Source organism: Polyergus mexicanus, unplaced genomic scaffold, assembly GCF_030449975.1.
Source record: "Polyergus mexicanus isolate NDT 795.1 unplaced genomic scaffold, iyPolMexi1.0 SCAF_21, whole genome shotgun sequence".
In the NCBI taxonomy this organism is placed as follows: Eukaryota; Metazoa; Arthropoda; class Insecta; order Hymenoptera; family Formicidae; genus Polyergus; species Polyergus mexicanus.
In genome coordinates this window covers 141,298-162,207 of record NW_027223341.1, presented here as the reverse complement: position 1 = coordinate 162,207, position 20,910 = coordinate 141,298, and the positions used below count along the sequence as shown (strand labels likewise).

General features: G+C 32.9%; 1 protein-coding gene across 1 annotated transcript in view; it reads right to left on the bottom strand.

Moving 5' to 3' along the window:
* LOC138942045 (low affinity immunoglobulin epsilon Fc receptor) overlaps positions 1–18,974 on the bottom strand; it is an 83,210-nt gene extending 64,236 nt beyond the window's left edge. Inside the window, exon 1 of the mRNA XM_070312077.1 lies at positions 18,912–18,974. The gene's annotated coding sequence lies outside the window, so the exon portion shown is untranslated. The remainder of the gene's footprint in view (positions 1–18,911) is intronic.
* Between the last annotated feature and the right edge of the window lie 1,936 nt (positions 18,975–20,910).

Genomic DNA, 20,910 nt, shown 5'->3' with positions numbered 1-20,910 from the left:
CAACTGTCGGTTTTTATAAGAGAGCGAAATAAATGGAAATTTGAAACTTTTAGAACGAGAAAATGAAGAAATAATCTTCTCTACAAAATTAATGACGACGCACGTGTTTAGTGACTGCAGTTACATAAATAATTTTAACGAATTAAATTTGTGATATCAATATAAAAAACCGGCTCCATTAAATAGAAGAAACAAATATGATGAGTATTATGTTAAGCGTGAATTATATAAAATACCATGTCCTTCTTTATAGTGTTATTTTATGAATAAAGTTGTGTGTGTATATATATATTATTTCTTCATTTTCTCGTTCTAAAAGTTTCAAATTTCCATTTATTTTATATATATATATATATATATATATATATATATATATATATATATATATATATACTGTATAAGCATTCTATTAAACGCAGCATCTTCAGACACATGTTTATATAAACACTTTTTCTTATTTTGATTAGGGTAATCTCCACTTAAATTTTTTTAACACTACCCAGTATATTTATTGCGCTTATTTTTTTACATTTCTTAATTTTTTTAGACAATTATACTATTTAAATTATTAAATTCTACTTAAGTATTTATTATCTTCTTTTATAGATTAAAGTGCGATACAAAGTCCGAGAAAGATTCTATCACAAGCAATATTTTTAATATCAATTTTGAACGTGAATGATATCAAAAGAATCAATAAAGAAATACAAGTATTTTTTATTTTCTTTTGTCACAATTGCGATGGACTATCTCGAGGAGCATTCTATGTAGCATCCGTTTATTTCCGGAGACGGAGAACGTATTATAGCGAGCCCCGTAGTGCGGAGAAGTGTACGAGTGATAAAATGGAGCGCCTAGTCAGACACATCGAAGGATTTGCCGTTATTTTACTTCTTTTCTGTTTCTATTGTATATCCTATCTTACGATCCGCCTTCTTTCCATTACATCCTTCCTTACATCCTTCCATTGGTTCTCTAGATACTACACGTCGATTTGAGTTTGGGGAGTGATTTCAAAGCCATGTAAAACAAACAAGAGATATCGCTGATACAAAAAGATACGGTAACGATGTAAGCTTGCCAACGCAATCTAAGAAGAGGTCACAAATTTTACAAAATTCGCAAGAGTTGTCGCCCCATTTTAATTAAGAAGATTAAATGTATCTAACAAAACAAATATCAAAGTAAACACACTACTTTATTAATTAAATATTTTAAATACTTAAACGTGACAAATTTTTGCGAAAAGTATATTTAATAATTTAATTAGTGCTCTTCTCTCTCTCTCTCTCTCTCTCTCTCTCTCTCTCTCTAAGGTAAAGTAATAAATTTAATTAACGGATACGGAAAAACGGATTGCAACAAGGCGCCGGAATTTTTCGCCTATCGCAACCGCGTTCTGACGCGTGTCGGACGCGCGCGTTTCTTACGCACGAGTTCACCGAGACGCGTTTAATAATCCGGAATAACCGGAAAAGCGGAAAATGCATTTACAGACGCTGCTCTTTGGTCCCACGGGAGCTGTTTCCAAGAGTTCGCATTTTCCTTTGATCTATCTCAAAGTGCGCGCCTTTACCTTCTCCCTCTCTCATCTCTCCCCTTCTCTTTTGCCCACCGGTTATCTCTCGTGGCGGTTTAAGAGTATTTTATGCCTAAAAGTAGATTCAGCGTGCAATGCCCCGGGGGTATCGTTTACGCCAGAATGGCGCGAGCAAAAATATAACTTTAATCCAATTAAAATGCATCTTCCTCTCCTCCAACCGCTGACAGCGCGCTAAATACAGTTTAACTATTTTAGTCTGTGTTTTTCTACACTCTACGTAATAGGAAAACTATTCTTCGACATATTAGCAAAGTTAAATGGCAATTTACATGCACTTATTGTCTATAATAATAACTGAAGAAGTTTAATCTCTTTATAATTCTTCGAAGAAATATTAAATACGGTAACTTGCGAGAAAAATGAACTTAGATCAATCGAAAATAAAGAGTTAAGCTTTTAATCAAATAAATGGTGTAAAAAATGTGCTCTCAAATTAAAGTAACATTTAATCTCATAAGAATAAAATCCGTTGGCAATAGTTCGAAACAAGTACGGAAAGCGCTACGGGAAAATGCTGTAATCGTGAATAAATGACAACTGTTTCGAATATTTGGTCTTGCTAGGAGTCTGCGGCAAGATGAAGGATGCTGCTCTCACATTACACGTGCACATGAAGACAATTACGCCAGCATGCGGAAGCGCTTCTCGTATGAGGTATACCGGAAAAGAATTAACCGACCTTCCACCGGACACGAATAAACCTCTGCTTCACGCGAAGAGCACCAAGTTTCTCTACTTTGGATATGAAATTAATTCAAAATGCACATTCTCGCTACTTTGTAATGTGGAAGTATTTATAGCGGTACACACACACACATACATAGTACACATACGTCTCAACGCATTCCTTTCTTCTCCCCCACGCCTGAATAAATTGCAACGTTGATTTTAATTCACTTTTTATATTTTTATCAAAAAATTTTATTTTTAGTATAATGATTGAAAATTTTTTATAGTAACACAAAGATTATGTAAAACAAATTTTATGATTAAATTAATAACGGTGATTAATTAGATTTTAATTTTACATGTTAGATTATAATAAAGCGATCGCATAAAAAAAACGTAATACTCGAAGAATAGAAAAATTGCATCGCTTCTAACAATCGAATCGGACAATCGTTGTCAGCAAATTCGATAAATGGAATCCTTATAGCGCTATCTCCAATAACTTCGTAACATCTCACGCACGAATCTCATACTTCCAATTATCGTTTACAGTCCCGAATCGAATGCTCGCGTATCGATGTAAAATTAACTGCTGAAAAACTCGTCCGGCCGATCCGGGCCGGAAGATTGATCCTAGGCGTATCAAGTAGAAGATTCGGGTTTAATTTTCAGGAACTCGCGATATTGGAAAGATTCTAATACGTTATCAGCCGCCAGCTCGTTCACCGGGAATGAAAAGCCACCTGTTGATTTGTGGAAATACCGATTTCGTAACCGTCGTACGTCGACGAGTTTCCAGGTTGCTCCGAAAACCATGCAAGCGACTACGCGCGTATTCAGGAGTAGTAGGACTACAGGAACCGGACTCGCGCGGGGAAGGTATACGGCATTTAATTAACCACCTGATCGATACACCTGTCCCGGGAGCTCACCTGAGCCTGGATTTCTCCAGGGGCAGCTACGCAATGCCCTCGAGCGGCTAACAGAGCGATTGCTCAAGATTGCCAACTCCATTCGCCAAACTTCTTTAATTAATTCGTTACTTCTGCCACAACTTTTTCGAGTTAACTTTTCTATTACATCGATTTTACGTATTTATTCGCTTATTATTTTATAGGAAAAGAAACGATATTTAATTTTAAGTACAATACAATATTCGATATTGAATTACGCTTTTATTAACGCAAATTTAGAAATTTAATTATTAAAAATGTGCGTATTATTATTATTGTATTATAAGTCCAATGCATCATATATGTCTATCTGTATCGGAAAACAATCTCCAAATTTATAATATATTATTTTATCGGTGGTTTTATCGACTAAAAAGTTCTCGTGCAATGTTGTATTGCAAAGCAACAAAGGAAATTGAATATAAATAAAAAATATCATTTTTCAATAAAATGGAATTTCTCTTTCTCTCGTTTTTTTTCTCGAAAATCTAAATTTTATTTTAAATAATATATGATATATTTAGAAATATATCCATTTATTTCCATATACATAGGTGTATCTTTCGCAGGCTTTTTGTAAAACTGATCTTCTTGAAAGCGTAAATTTCATTTATAAAATATCGTTCATTTATAAAAATTTGACACCTTATAAAAAGATTTTGTTTTCTGTTTATTAAATAACTGCAACATTTTGAATATTAATTATCAAACTTTAAAGATCAACGAATGATACTTGAAATCTGATGAATTTTGTAAAACAAATTGCAGAAATAAGAATAAGCTATTAATATAATTATAATTTACCCGATAGATTGCAATAATCATATTTTCTTTCGGCATTCCGCATTTTTCGAGTTCGTAAAGTTCTATACGAGCATTCTTAGAGCTTATCCGTTCGGCGCACTAAAGTTTTAAAGTTACTCGAGACGGTCTTATTTTGCTGCATTGCCGAGTTTCGAAGAATTGTTAAACGAAACATTATTTTGGTTCCAGTGAGACGCACAAAAAAATATGCGCTTGTCAAAACTTTGAAACATGATGTATAAGTAGTCATATAGCTTTGAAAATTATCTTTCTAAATGACTTTTGTAAATCGCACTTCTTCGCTGCAGTTATCGATTAAGAAAATTATTCACCTCCTCTCTCAAAATTGTCTTTATTTGAATAAAACATCGAGTGCATGTTTCTGTAAAGTAAAAATTGGCCATTTGTAAAATGATCTTAAAAAATTTATATTTTTATAGAAGTTTTAGATATGTGCAACAAATACTTGTATTGCTTAAACATATGCTGGTCTTCCATCTATCATGGTTATTTAATAACCGTTAATTATGATCATTTAATGCCTTTTTACGGTAATGTAGGAGATGTAGAAGATGCAAAAGGATAGATCGCAACTTTTTTCAAATACGAAGATCTATTCAATCGACTTGTCTCCAAATAAATTGCGAATACATATTGCATTATTAAATATGCAAATTCGAAAAGAAATATCGCTTCTGCCATAACATCTTTTTTATTGTTATTTATTTTTAGTCTTGAAAGAAACTTTTTGCTAATTAATAAAAGACATTTCACAATTATTGATATTTGCTGACGATTTATGTATTATTCATCTGTTCGAAAATGCAGCGTTTGTTTGATAATTAAAAAACATCTTCGGCGCAAATGCATTTTCTTTCTCTCAAAATTTCCCATGTTTATCGCATCATGGAATGCATTTGATATTATCGTACATCCATTTTGAAAGAGATAGAATTCGTATTTTATAATTTTATACGATCGTCGATCGATCTCATTCAGCCGTTGCAATAATTATTAATCAATGGACGGATCTGTCGATGTTCTCTTCACTCGGCAACTTTCTCGCACTCGCCCAATCGTCTTCGTAAAGACGCGAAAGCATGACGCGTTCAGTGACCGAGAAACACGCAAGTCTACCTGCGAGCATCTCCTGATCTCCTGGTACATCGATACCAATAACCAGCGACTCTGCGCACGTCGATCGTGGATATTGTGCTGTGTGTCTTGCACCTGCATGCGCGTGACCGACGCAATGCGAGAACGAAAGACTCTTTCGAGACTGACACGCAGGCGTCGCGCGCGCGCAACGAGAGCTTCGAAGAGATGAACTTATTCAAATTATGAAAATAGGGATAATATCTAAAATAGGCCAAAGGAATCTTTTTTGAGATTTTGCAAAAAATGTGTACATATATTATATATATATATATATATATATATATATATATATATATATATATATATATATATTTGTTTTAAGAGAAAAAAAGAAATTTTAATTAATAAAAATTTTGTAGAAACTTTTAAATATAATAATTAGCATCGTGTGGAAGAAATTTTCCATCTAATAATTAAACGCGACTGCTATATTACATAATATTTTAATTTCAACTCATCGGTTGCAGTAACTGTTCTCTACGATTTTATTACATCTGCAGTTGTACCGAGACAAAGCCATTATATAATTCCAACAATGCAATACGATGATGACATTTTGTATCTCTTATCAACGAGGATTACAAGCTCTCTGCTCTGTAACATCTAGAAAACTATCGAGAAATTTAAATGAAGAAATTAAAATATGCCTCTTTCGAGCAGCCTGTACCTTTACGTGATTGTTTGCGAAACAAAGATACGAAAGATCGAATATCGAAGAACGCGCGGCGGTAACCGAGGATACAGCCAGCAATTTCGCACGGTTCTCTCGACCGGAGCGAAAGATGTAACGTAAGACAATGCCTAATTACTCGGCACAGCGACTAATGATAAACACCGGAAACGCCTGTCTCGCGTTCTCTAATGGTGATCCAAGCATCGCATCGACACGATGTTCAACCTGCGCCTACCTTGGGACCGATTCCTCGATCGTCTGCTTGCCTGGGACTCAGAGGTGCAACATTTTACCTGGCTCAACGCCCACACCTCCCACCTTTCAAGATACCTCTCGTTTATCTTTCTCCCTCCGTCATTAATTATTATTCAAGGATGAAATGATCTGTTTCTCCCCCCCCCCCTCTCTCTCTCTCTCTCTCTCTCTCTCTATATATATATATATATATATATATATATATATATATATATATATATATATATTATTGTTATTCAGATTTTGACACAGAGAAAAAGTTTGAATTAAGATTCGCAGACAATTAATGCAAACAGTCAGATATCCGGCGTTTATATAAGCTTCGTAATAAGCGTCAATTGGTTTTGCACAAAGTGCACAAAGTTAACGGTCGCCTTGAGAAATATTTGCCAAGAGAATTGTCGTTTATCTTTGAGCGGAATATCACGGAAATAATATTTAAACACGAACAAAACATCGGATTGCAACGAGAGTTATTCTGGAATTTTGATAATTCGACATTATGAAATTGAAGCTTCATTGATTTGTTATTATATATTTATAAGATTATAAGGAAATTGCACGCGCGTACAATGCTAGCATTCTAATATTTATATAAAAGTCTTGTAATCTATTACTAATACTAATTTTATTTAAATATTAATAGATTAATAGATTCTTTATTTCATTTTTTTTCATGATATTAATAAAGGCGTAATATATCATATACTGTGTTTTATAATTTTCTCGTAAAATTATTTGTAAACCAATTAGATAAGTTAAATTTAAAAAAAAAAAGATAGATACCAAATTTATTCAATTTTTTAAATAAACTAATTAACATTTTAATTATCGTAATTAATACGTAATATATATGATATATATTTTTTTAATTTAACTATATAATTGCCATGTAAAAATATGTGTTGGAATATTCAACTGTATATATATAACATTTGCTAATAATAATAGAGCCGCGATAACAACAATTTTATTTGTCGCGTACCACGTCTAATGCCGTTTAAACGCGACGTGCAAGAGGGACAAGCCGAAATTTATATGTATACCTGTACTCCACCACGTCGTACGAAATTGTCTGAATGATTTCAACGACTAGCGAGTATCAGGAGAGCATGTAAGCGACCGTAACCGCTGAAGGAAGACCACGCGATTGCGCTGACATCGTCGTCGTCGTCGTCGTCGTCGTCGTCGTCAGCGACGAGACGCGAGACGATGATAACGGCATGACTTTCGCGCGCACCGCAAACAGGTAAAACGTGCGGCGGCTCGTCACCGAGAGAGATTTCCTTTTCAGGTGAATTCCGCGAGTGTAGGCGAGCAGGGTAACAGAGATGGCAGGATGTTGCACCTGCAACCGAAGGTGTAAGGTATATACGGTCTATCCCCACTGATCCCCACTTTCTACCTGATCCTCTCTTTCTCGCATGTCCACGGGAAGGGTAAACGCGATTGTGAAGGTAACGGGTTAACAAATGTACAATATATGAAATGTGTATGCGATTGTCTCTCGATTCACTATTCTTCGTTTTCTTTTCGGCAAATAGAATGGAATACGGTTGAGATTATTTCTTGCATAAGACGCGAAGGATTGATTGATTGATTGATTGATTGATCGATCGACTATTGGCATACAGAATGACAAAGATACATATCAAAAACATATCACAGAATACAGAGTTCTGCCAACAGAATTTAAGCCAGAATTTTCTCTCTAATTTTATGTGTCATGCGTTACGTACGTTTTCTATATTATTTATAAAATTAGAAATAAAATTTTGATTCAAAATGTTTTAAATTAAGAAGGACCTGAATGGGAAGGGGGAGGACATGTTGTATAAATTATTTTACAAATTGTTGAACCGATCGAAACCATTATCAAATATTCGATAACGTTACATCAAGGTTGAAAGTATCGGACATATCTACGATATTATCGCTGATATATTTTTATTTCGTTTGAATATGTTAATTCGCTCGGTCGACCTCATAAAAAAATTAATCTTATTTAAGCAACCATAAATGCCGTGCTTCACTTTGCATTTAAATGTCACTCAGTCGTTATTTTATAAACACGTTTGTCAAGTATTGACCTCGGGAATCCGCACTCGAATAAGATTAATTATTCTAATTAATTATCCTGTATAAATATAGCTACCAGAATTGAGCATTCAAATAATATTTACATAACGAATTAAAATGTTTATTTAACGATATATATATATATATATATAATTGGGTCGTAAATAAAGAATCAAAATTGCGCCTCTATATATTTATCATTCATCTGTTTTCGAAATCTTTCTAATTTCGAAATTGAAAATATAAAATTGCGTATTAATAAGAATTGAAATTAATCGTTCCAATAAATGTTATATGTATAATATAATTTAAAGTTACAACGAGGTCTCATTTTAATATAGCACGATGCAAAACTTAAATATTATCCATTCAACAAATTTAGATAGATTTCTAGATAGATCATTCATGATGCGCTTCTTATGACACGGCATGAATCACTGGTACATATATGTTGCCCTACTACATATCCCACTACCACACTATCCACGTTATCAGTTACACGAAGACGCAATACAGCGACATATCGCTCGGTGCATTCACCTTAGAACTGTGTTGACCTATCGTACTTATGCTCATGCTGTTCTCCTGACCTAGGGAAATGTTCGATTTGCTCCAACTTCGTCTATCGTTCATCAATCGTTTCAAGATATTGTACTCGCAACTCAATGGAATTGAAAGTCTAGATATTGATAACGTTGCGCAACAAATATTGTTAAATATTGAAAGAAAAAGAAAAAGAAAAGTTCGAACAAAGTAAGTGCTTAAAAAAAAATCAATATATATATTTTAATTTGACATTTATTAATTTGTCACAAAATGATTAATATGTCACAAATAATAATTATCTAGGAAAGTTATATAAGCAGCTAGTGTTTGCGTAGGTCTTTTGGCGAATAGATAAATATCGAACGGCGAACTTGACATTAATTTAATGCATTCCTAAGAAGCTATTTGAATTCTGACCTAGATGAACGAATAATTTACTTAAAAGTCGGATTGGCTGGAAAAAAAGTGTAACTTTTAATTGCATTACGAATTAATGAGTCTTCCAACAAACCACTTCTTGAAGTTCTCTTTGGCAGAGCGCATAGTATTTCGCGTAGAATTAATTTAACCGTCTTTCACAAAGAAGTTATAAAATCTTTAAGAATCGTAAAACTTATCTGTCGACAATTCCCGACCAGAAAAGATCGTTGAGTAAATTCTACAGTAGAATCTTGAACTTATAAAAAAATTAACCTTTGCTTTGTTATTTAAGTTATAAATATGAAAGTCGTGTAACACGATTTAATGAAAATGTCAACAAAAGATTAAAGGTAATAATAGATATTGGTTGCATAAGTAATTCAATTTTTCATTACCTCATTCATCATTTATCGATTAGGTGAAAGTTGTTGAAGCTATATATAACGCAAATATAAATTTCAATCCCAGATGAAATAAAATACAAATGTATGTAATATACAGCGTGTCTGATATTGACGTATCACTTCTCGTGTGCAGGTAAAACAAGTGGAACTGAGGAGAAAGGTTCTTTACCATTTTGCGATTTTCTTAATAATCATTGAAAAATTAATTAAAAAAGATCCATGAATTCGCGCAAGTATAAGCGTGCGGCGACGCAAGACAATCCAAAAGTATACGGTTGCTAGGCACGAGACGAAATTTTGGAAGGAATGCTCTACAAATGACAACGGTTACGAATGAGCATAAAGCTGGATTCTCGCGTCTTATAACAATACCACATATCAATCGTCTTTTCTTGCCATGCCAATACTCTAGCTAATACCCGCGCGCATTGGCCGATCTTTTTAAATTAATTTCTCAATAATTATTGCAAAAATTACAAAATTTTTAAGGATTTTCTCCTCGGTTTTACTCGATCTCCATATGAAAGGTGATACAAGATCTCAATATCAGACACCCTGCATAAATTTTAATTCCAGACAATATAAAAAATTAGTCGATCACTAAATAAACAGAATGGAAAATATTTAAATAAACACTCTGTATATGAATGTATCTATAAATCTATATATGTATTGTATATATGTATGTATGTACGTATGTACGTATGTACGATTTATATATATATATATATATATTGTATATTCAATTTATAAGTGAAATCACTTATTAACTTGTATAACTTATAACAATAATTATTCCTATTAAACTTATTCTAAATTATACTTGCTCAAACCTATATTGTGCACGCGCATCGCATAACGATAATAACGCAAGACGTAATTAATTATAAATAATTATTATAACAAAAATATGCAAAAAATTATATTTATATATCTTTTTTCTCACAAATATATATAATACATTTTATCGTATATATAATAAACTGCCTAAAAGAATCTTTAAATCTTATCGTAACTAATATCTGTTTTTCAATATTTTATTAAGAAAACTTATATCTGGATATAATTATTTAATAAAAATAAGATTAAAAAATTGAAGCCGAAAGAGCAATCTACATTCGTCACACATGACAAGCTGATGTGCTTGGAAAAGAAAGCCATAGAGAGGATAAGAAACATTAAAACAAAACGAATCTCCTCTTACTGGAGTGGTAAAGACCATAAGGAGGGAAGGACTCTAATCCTTTATGCGCAGATAAATGTACGATTCAGATAGTTGAAATGCGCGGTTAGATGCTTACTATCAGGATACCAAGTGATAAAAAGGATCGGAGGAATCGAATATTTTTCCATTAATAATTCGATTATTGAATAATAAGTATTGTTAATTTATCGGGATATATAAACTGCTAACATTAATTATCTTAAATCGGAAAATCAATTAATATTTATATCTCGGATAATGTATGTATTATAATATATGTATGATTTAATCGAGATGACCGATCAACTTATATTCAGGATCAGATATATATATATATATATATTTTCCGCGCATATTTTCCTTCAATCTGTCTTGTAATGAGTTAGCGCGCGCGTAAAACAATTATCCATGCGATCGTGCAGTCACTGTTCATCTGAGTCTTCTGAGAAACAAAACCGGTTGGTAACGCTAGCTGACCGATCTCTCGCGCAACCTGATCTCCTGGTCGAATGCACCTGTTTGCTCACCTGAAGCCAGGACTTCAGGACTATTCTAGAATATTGCGATACGATATCGCTTGGAGAACCCGATCGCGACGCCGATTTGAAGGAAAGGTCGAAAGGGCTTTCGAAATCACCTATCTTCTCGCAGTAATCATCTCTCTGTTTCATTTCCTGACATTGTTGTAAGCTATATTAATTGAGCAAGTGGCAAACTTGAACAATCGATCGTTTTGTACTCAAGAGAAATCAAAGAAAAGCGCTAATTGGCACATTCGTTACATTAAATAAAATTAATGCATTATATGAATATAAACCATGAAATATTTTTCTACAATTTATAAATTTTTTTTTTTTTATATTATATCAATTTGCTAATAAAATCTCATTATAAAATATACACAACTTTAAATAGTTTTGGATCACATCTGTTAGTTGGAAAGTTCTCGTCAACAAGATTTATGAATTTCTGGTCGCGTCAACATTTAAATAGTATGGCGACATAATATTGCTTGTCTCATACAACAGCATAGCAGCATGATTTGGACAAGTTGAGGATTAGGATGATTAATCGTGCGTAAAATTTGGGCGGCCTACAGAAATTTAATTCGTCGAATAATCCTCTCGTTGCACGTCGTTCGAGCGCATTTTCTGTCATTTCGTTTACCGATATAAGACAAGATATAAATTCGTTACGCCAATGTTTTCACTTCGAACTGCAAATTAGCAGCATTAATTTTAATCTCCAGCATGCGCGCGATCGAATTGTTCGTCGCGAATTCTATCGGCGCGATAAATCGTGCTACCAACCGAATGCAAAGCAGATGCAAACAAAACAATTAACGAGCGCCTCGGTTCTACGTAAAAACCGCGGATTTCGTTAGGAAATCTGCCGCGGAATTTATAGCATCAGTCATGCGAATCTGTTTTTCTGCACAAATCCACCGGAATAATCTCGATCCTTTTAGCATTCATCGTTATGCAAAATCGTAAAATTAAAAATTCACGTGCCTTTTTTTACCCACAACAATAACTCGCACGCAAACGGCGAACAGCATTTTTTAAAAATAGGAGCTAACTATAAGCATAAAAATTGCATAGATTTCTGTTTGCTCAATGCTTTCTTTTAACTGGCAAATTTTAAAGTCAGATTCGCAATCAGCACTGATAAAAATTGACGAAGCGGAAATATGTTCGTCAGGAAACAGGGTTCTTTCTCGATAGCACCGCAGTTTATGCAAAATTCGTGAAACGGTGAAGAAACTACTTTCATAGAAATTTAGCGAAAGTAGGTGAAGTTTTAATATTGCCGTTTCTCTTCAAAAGATGGTATGAAGATTTGGTGAGATTGAGAAAAGTTATATTAAAATATTTTTAATTTATTAAAATTGTAACTCACACAGTCAACTTAAAATTCTTTATTTAATAAAATTCTCTAATTAATATTGTACATTTTAGTTATTATTAATATCCATTTAATCTTGTATGTATAAAACAATCAATACAAAATCTAGAAGCAGAAGCAAAAATTACAAAGATATATCATTGTTTTAGAAATTCGGTAAGAACAAGTTAGCTAATTTGCTAATTTATCGCAATAATTTCTTTGAATATTAAAATCGATTAGAAATTCCGTATTTTATTTCTGCGTAAAAGATCCTCAATACATTTAGTAAATGTAAATTTTTTTTATATTGCTCGAAAGACAATAAAAAGATGAAATTCTTTTCGCGAAACTGCAGATTTAATTAATCAAACCATGATAATTATAACCTGAATATTATCCTAAGAGAGATCGTATTGCGCGATCTATCATTATTTCTAATATTGTATAAACTAAAATAAAAATTTTTGCCATTTTTCGGACGGCATCATTTTATTTATCGAGTACAAAAGGAAAAGAGAAATGTAGTACAATTAATTTAGATTTGCAATGTGCCATTAAATTCGCGCAATATATTGCACAATTAATTGCATTTAATTCCACGATTTTATCGCATTAAATAATTTAATAATACAATATTTCTTGTTTTATTGTATATGTAATGTTACAAAATATTTTTATCCTTGCATAGTGCGACAGAAATAAACCTTCAACATTTCAAATATCTCTTTAACTATGTCATTTGTTTATCAATATTTAAGTACATCAGATCCGTTGCACTGGATATTGATATTTATACATGTATTGTAATAAATAACTCGCGTTGGCGTAATCGTTCTTTTTTAGCATCGATTTAAGTTATTCTCGTTACAACAGTGTATATATAGGGTGCAAGAAGAAACGCCTTTCTCTCGTTCCAATAATTTCTCGATACAATTAACCTGCCGCCCGGCTGCACTCATTACCACACATTGGCCTTACGTAATTCTTTCGTAATAACATGTAACGAAGCTACACAAGCGCGCGTAGCATCGAGGGAGCATCGATGCGCTGTCTGGGATAATATCGGAACAAAAAATATTCTACGTATTTATACGCGTTTATCAATGATTTGCGGCACGATCGGCAAATTTTTGCCGATTCACGTTCGAGCATCGCAGATGAAGTTAGGAAAAAGATTCGCCGATTTTATCAGATGCTTATGTAGTTGACATTTTTCGATATTCGTGCAAATTAAATCATTTATTTTAAAATCTGATGAATAAAACGTGATGTTAAAAATTCAAAAATTAAAACAAATCAATAATTGAATAATAAAAATATTGTATTGTTCAACGCTTAATTTGTGATATTAAATTAACAAGAATTGTTAAATTTTTATAGTTTCATAATAAGTTTATAAATTCTTAAATATTGATAATTCCACGGTTTTTCTCGGCTCCACAAATAATACATTAAATAGATGATAATATCTACAATTAAAATACATTAACTTATTGCGAATTAACTTTTTACGATCCAACGATTTCAGTTTCCATATATATATTACATTTTACGTATCGAAAAAATTATTATTTTAAATATATTTATACGTTGATTTTATTCCAATATATTATAGTTTTTCTGGAATGATTATAGAATCCGGAGATCTATTTCCTTTCTTTGTTAACACGCGTACAAGCGGCATGAAGCTTATTGACAATACAGTCGCAAAATGAAATAGAACATTATTTTAGGAAGACTTTAGCATAAAATATAATGCTTGTAGCTTCCAACATAGATGATATTCAAAGTTTATCTCTCCAAAGCGATCTGCATTAATTCAAACCCTACCTTGTTTTATGAAACGTCCGCAGATGCTTGCAAGATTGTTGCGGATAGCTTACCGTCGAGAGTGCGGCAATTTTAGTGCGGACCTTACAAAAGAGCAGCGCATTCGCACGTCTCGCATCGTCGCCGTAGCATTAGAAAGCGTCGGCGGATACGTGCTCCTGACGCAGACGCAATTAAGTCTCGTCCACGAGGCGCAATGCATGTGCAGATATCGCGCCGGTTAAACCGCCCCACGATCGCGAAGCAATTACAACCATGGTACTCGTTACACGCTCGACAAACGGGCATGGGGCTTCCTCTGCGTGCTATAGCCAGTTATTTCTCCTTCTCCTCTTCTCTACTCTCTACTAACGCAATTCCCTCGCGCGAACGCGAAACTCGCAGCGCGTGTCGAAACTTCCGACGATACTTCCGACGATAAGATGTGCTACAAATGAAACTTATCTGTATTGTATATCACCATATATATATATATATATATATAAATGGAAATGACCTGTTCCTTCGACACAAGAGACTTCATTGTGATAAACCAGAGATTGAAAAATCAGTTGCCTTTCTTCTTACGAAGAAAAAGAATTAGAGTTAAGATAAAGATTTTATATCATAAATTCAATATAATTAAATGTAATTATGTCAAAAACTTTTTTTTATTTCAAATCATTTTTTATATTACGCAGTGTTGGCCTTCATAATATTTCGTTTATGAGATGTATGAGAAAGTAAAACCGAACGCAATCTTATCATCTATCACATTGTTATTTAATATGCATGAAAACTTCCTGAATTTATGCATGCGCATCTACAGATTAAAAAAAAAAAAAAAAAAAAAGTAATTACATAGGCAACGTGAGAAATAAAAAGAAATATTTTATGAAAAACAAAGTCGGTATCTCGCTTTGTATAAAAAACTTATTAGTCGCTTATAACCAATTGTCTATTGCTTTTTGTAATTAGATGCTTTGCCGAAGGTAATAATCGTCGTCGCGGATCAATCCTTACAAGAATAAAAGAGGGAGAAAAAGAGAATATAGTATCGAGGAAATGGCATGACTAAAGCTAGCCGCGAATAACGCAGAAGCTATAATAATGATGGGTTACTGACAAACGATACCGCAGCGGCAATTATACCAGCGGGGACTGCCAGTCCGATATCCGCCAGTGGCATGCCTACGAAACCATTGTGACACGGCTGTCCATTGATATTAATTGATAAAACGAATTTCGAATTACTCCCGCGGCACGCGATGATATTTTACAAATCGCACGAAAATCTAGTTCAACGAAGTATGACAGCGGACAGCTCGATCGCTACCGTTCATCCCGCATGGAATAAAATGGTTTTATCAATCAGTTTTGTTGAAATCGATACATACACATACAAATACAAAGACATGGAAAAAGAAAGAGAGAGAGAGAGAGAGAGAGAGAGAGAGAGAACATTTCCAAAAATTTACATGTCCTTTTAATTTCATCTATAAAACTTTTCTTTGAATAATTTAGCGTTATAATTACGATTTAACAATCAGCATTTGCATTTGCATATATTTGGCTTATTCAGTTAATTCGTGTCAAGAATCTAGAAATATCTAAATAAGCTAAATTATTATGTGAATAACTTATAATTTGCGTAAACACAGATCATTATTTAGTTAAGATTATAATACCTATTAATTAAATTTATAACAGATTAATCTAGATTTAGATTGCGTTTTCCTTGAATACAAGTCTCTCTTTATAATTGTGCATTCTCATAACATTTTCATCAACGTCGGTTAACTTTATCTTTAATTCTGCGGAATGGCAACAAAACTAATTGTAAGATTAAAGTCAAGATTCTTGATTTAAGCAACGTTATTATCGTCAATTTTTGTTGATCTATATTCTTTGCACATATGAGAAAAATATTACATATAATACTATCTTAAAATTAAATATCTTATATATTCCCAAATTAGACGAGAAGTTTCATAAATATTCAACGATAATAACAATAAAAGAGAAAAGAATAAGCGCTTGTTAGAAGATCAATAAAAAGTAAAACTGGCCCCATTAAAAACTAATATACATATTTCCAGATCATATCATTATTTTTAATAGTATACTTTCACTACACTTTTTTTATTGACGATGCGTAACATATCAACCCGGAACTCAAAAGGAAGAGTCGGAGTTAATTTCCGGTCGCGTGAAGACCGAGCTTGCCGAAGTGGAAGAACGATCGTTCATTATAAGACGACGAGACTGCAAAATCCGTTTCCGGACAGTTCACCGAGCATTTTACTCCTGTCCTCTTCCCTTCTTCTCTACCCCTCCCCCCCCTCCCCCTCTTCCCCCTCTTCCACCCTCCGCCCAACGTAATCGCGACGCATTCACGCGTTATTGTGTGGCAGATAATGCTAATTAGATTGCCGCGAATTTACGCACGATGTACCTAAAGAAATTGGCAGACAAATTAATATTCGGTGAAACCCGTGAAACCCATCGACAAATCGATCGATTCAATTGCGACACACGTACGAAGAAAAACGAAGTTCTAGAAGATCGATAATGGAACGTTTCCGCGATTAAACGATTCCTACGAAACTTGCTCGGCTTGATTTAACGAGCAGAATATTTTAACATTTAAAATTTTTATTATTATATATATATTTTATTAATAATAGAGAGAGAGAGAGAGAGAGAGAGAGAGAGAGAGAGAGAGAGAGAGAGTGAGAGAGTAAAATTTACATAAATTCTTTTCTAGATATAATATAACCATAGTACGTTTTAGAAGGAAGCTTGTATATATATTATCTTTTTGACATTTATTTATGTGTATTTCAAACCATAAAAAATGTTAAAAACTCAAGTACCTTAAATTATTTAAGAATGTTGTACACTTAAAAGTATAAAAATGCAGAGATGAAAGAGTCTAATGGCTTTAAGAGAAAATTTACAAATAATTTTTGAAAATTTAAAGCTCTAAGAATTCTAAAACAAAAGAAATAAATTGTTTGGAAATTGAATTACAATATAATATTGTCTTGTATTTGCAGTATTAGTTGATCGATTAGCTCTGATTGCAAACTAAGGATTGTAACTGAGACCGGAGACCGTTACTATTAAGGTCACACAGAACGAGGTTTACGTGTCAAAGGGCTATACACAATTGTAAAGGAGTGCCATTATATTACCATAATGTTACGAAATAGATGAATCGCATTGCAAAATTCAATTTTATCACAAACAAAAAAGATCCGCGGGAATTTAATTAAACATAGAATTCTAAATAATCAAAATATAAAAAAAAGCAAAATAGCTAATGGACATTCAACAACGTAAAATTCTTATAAATTAAACAAATATTCGGGAATAAAAAACTGACAAAACATTATGTGTATCTCAAAGATAATTCCAATGGATAAATTAATTTTTAATATTTAAATATATTATTCTTATTGTACTCGCGCTTGTCTCTTTATCAATTTAATATTATTAACTTTATGTAAAAAGTTAAATTATAATTTTAAATCAACAACTAAGAGTAATGTGAAGATTCAAGAAACTGTCTGCTCACTGACACGTGTATCAATCCTAGTTCGTTTCTTCCCAATTGTTCATTCTCCGTGTTTTCTTGCGAAAACATTTACTTTCCTGCGAAAACCGACGTAATACAGTACTATTAGCCACACAGGTGAGTATCCGCGCATTCCTGCGGTACCAACGACGTAACTAGATTATGTGGCATGCATAGGTGAATTAGCAGGCAAATGTTGGGTAAATTCGTTTGTTGGCCGATCGATATGTCGTGGTATCGGTATCCAGTAAATTCGATTGCCCGAATAGCGATCGAGATACTCGACCGAATGAGATAACAATGCCACAAATAGCGATACAGTATCACAATTTTAATTGAGAAATGCAATAAAATCAAGCGTATTCAAAACTTCAAAATAACTCTGTACATTTCATTACTCTATAGTAGCTTTTCCTTTGATAGTTAATTGTTATAATTTTATAAGTTGTGCCGCGTACAAATATTGCTTATATTTCTCAGTAAATTATTATTAAAATTACAATATTTGAAAAATTTAACATTAAATATTATTTAAATTAAGAAAGCTTGCGATTTTTATTTATCACACTAATATCGTTATGTAGCTTATATTCTTTTGATAAACAAGATTGGTTAAAGATTAATTTATTTCGCTTAAATAACATTTAACTGGAGATAAAATAAAGCGATATCAAACGAATCGCATGTTTCCCTCCAAGGCACATCAGATAAACGTAAGAAATGATCGAGCGCAAAACGTTTTAACGCTAGCACTGTTCGAAGTTGCGATGAAGCTCACGTACTACTTGAATGCGTTCTCCCGCTCATCCGTACATCAAAAGTTCGACCCCGAAGGTCTATTAAACTTTATCTCGCTACTTGACTCACCGTTTCGCAAAGTTGGCTGAAGAAATTCCACCGAGGGTCCTTCACTTCCTTTTTTCCGCCTTCTTCGTCCTTGGCTCGGTGCACAGTGTATCACATGAGATCACTTCGCATCTGCTTCACACGTCCACACTACACCGTAAACTATAAATCCTACACACGCGACAGAGAGAACAATCTCGTAAAAACAGCCAGGTTGTCGTGTAGATTTCGATGTCGCGACTTTAATTGGCTCACCAGAGAGTTTTATATTATAATTTCAATTTTTGTCGAGAGCGCCAGATGGTTCACGATAAATCGCGTATCACAATACCGGTTTCGTGAAAGTGGATTACGCATGTGGAAGTGAAATTAATATTACCTTGAAAAGCGAAAAGTTTGACATTTAATGCAAGTTACAGGAGATAGACTATATATGCATAAATTTGAAAAATATTATTTGCTACAGGAACTTATCTTCTTAATATGAATATTAATAATACTAATATATATATTCGATAAAAAAATATTTTTTACATTATTTTTTATACATGCACTGTTTATAAATAAAATATTTTAAAAGGCCGGGTGTTTTAGAAAAATATTTTTACATTTATTTTTAATCAAATATGAAGAACAAGGTTTTCGTTGGTCTTACTTATACTAGGCGCCGTATTACATTGTTGCACGTATTAAATTTGTCGTACATTATACCGGGTGACTGTAATATGCTAATCAAAATGTTTGATTCATATTTTATGCAGAGACATGAAAAAGTAAACCTCTCGATCGTCGAATCTCGTATACGGTATACATATATTTATACTCAATAGCAGATTGCAATCGATAAATGTCTTAGCCAAAAAGATGGAAACAAAATATTGGAAATGAGAATGTTATAAAATTTCATAAATAAATTTAAACTAAAAGTTAAGTTAACAGTTACAGAATTGGCATAATTATATGGCAAATTTGTAATCTAATTTAACTTTTTGAGATATAAAATTTGTTCCGACTTGCATTTTTATCTTTGTGAATCGAATGTTCGGATTTGTCATAAAAAAAGTTTCCTTCTATTACGACAGCGCTTTAGCAATAATATACGTAGGTAATTACTGATTTCCGTGCACACACGCGCAACAACACGGTTCAATATACAACGATCGATCATTTACAGCCAATCCCTATGTATAACCCAGATGCAACCAAACAAATTATTTCCTCCCGATTAGAGCTCGACAACCCCATTGATGGTAGCATAACACACAACAAGCCTAATACAATCAACCATCAGATTAAATTGCATGCTCATATGATGCAGCGTTCTTTTCTACCTTTTGTATTTACATTCGCATTTATTTCTCGCGTCAACACAATGTTTATCGCGAAGGAAAAATGAATGGATTTCTTGGAGTAATAATCTTTTTTTGATACTATAGTAGGTATTATATATAAATATATTTATATTATATATTTATATTTATATATAATATCTATTATAGTATCAAGAAAAGATTATTACTCCAAGAAATCCATTCATTGGATATATATATATATATATATTTCTATTGAAATGTTATGTGTATTGGATTTTGCAGTCACTTACATTACTGCAGAAATGTAACAAAAAAATAATAGATATAAGTATATTTACGATTGCAATTACAATAGGTATACACGCGTCAATTACGTAATCAATTCTATATGTATTATTTAATTACAAAGATACAAATTTGGATGTCAGGTATAAATTTAGAAATTTTATTCCAGCCTTCCAGCTATTTTCCCAGTCTAGCTATTTATATACTTTTCTCCCGTTTTATTGATACAGATATAATTTAAACATAGTTATAAATACAGATTAAATGCAGTCATATCGAGCCGTTAATTTAAGCATTGTGTTATTAATAGGAATAATTTGAGGCAGCTGTCATAAATTTCAATCCACGTGGTATATTGATCAGACATATCGAAGTCCGCGACTCGAGAAATGAATTTTAGTGTTGCACTAGAACTCATAAAA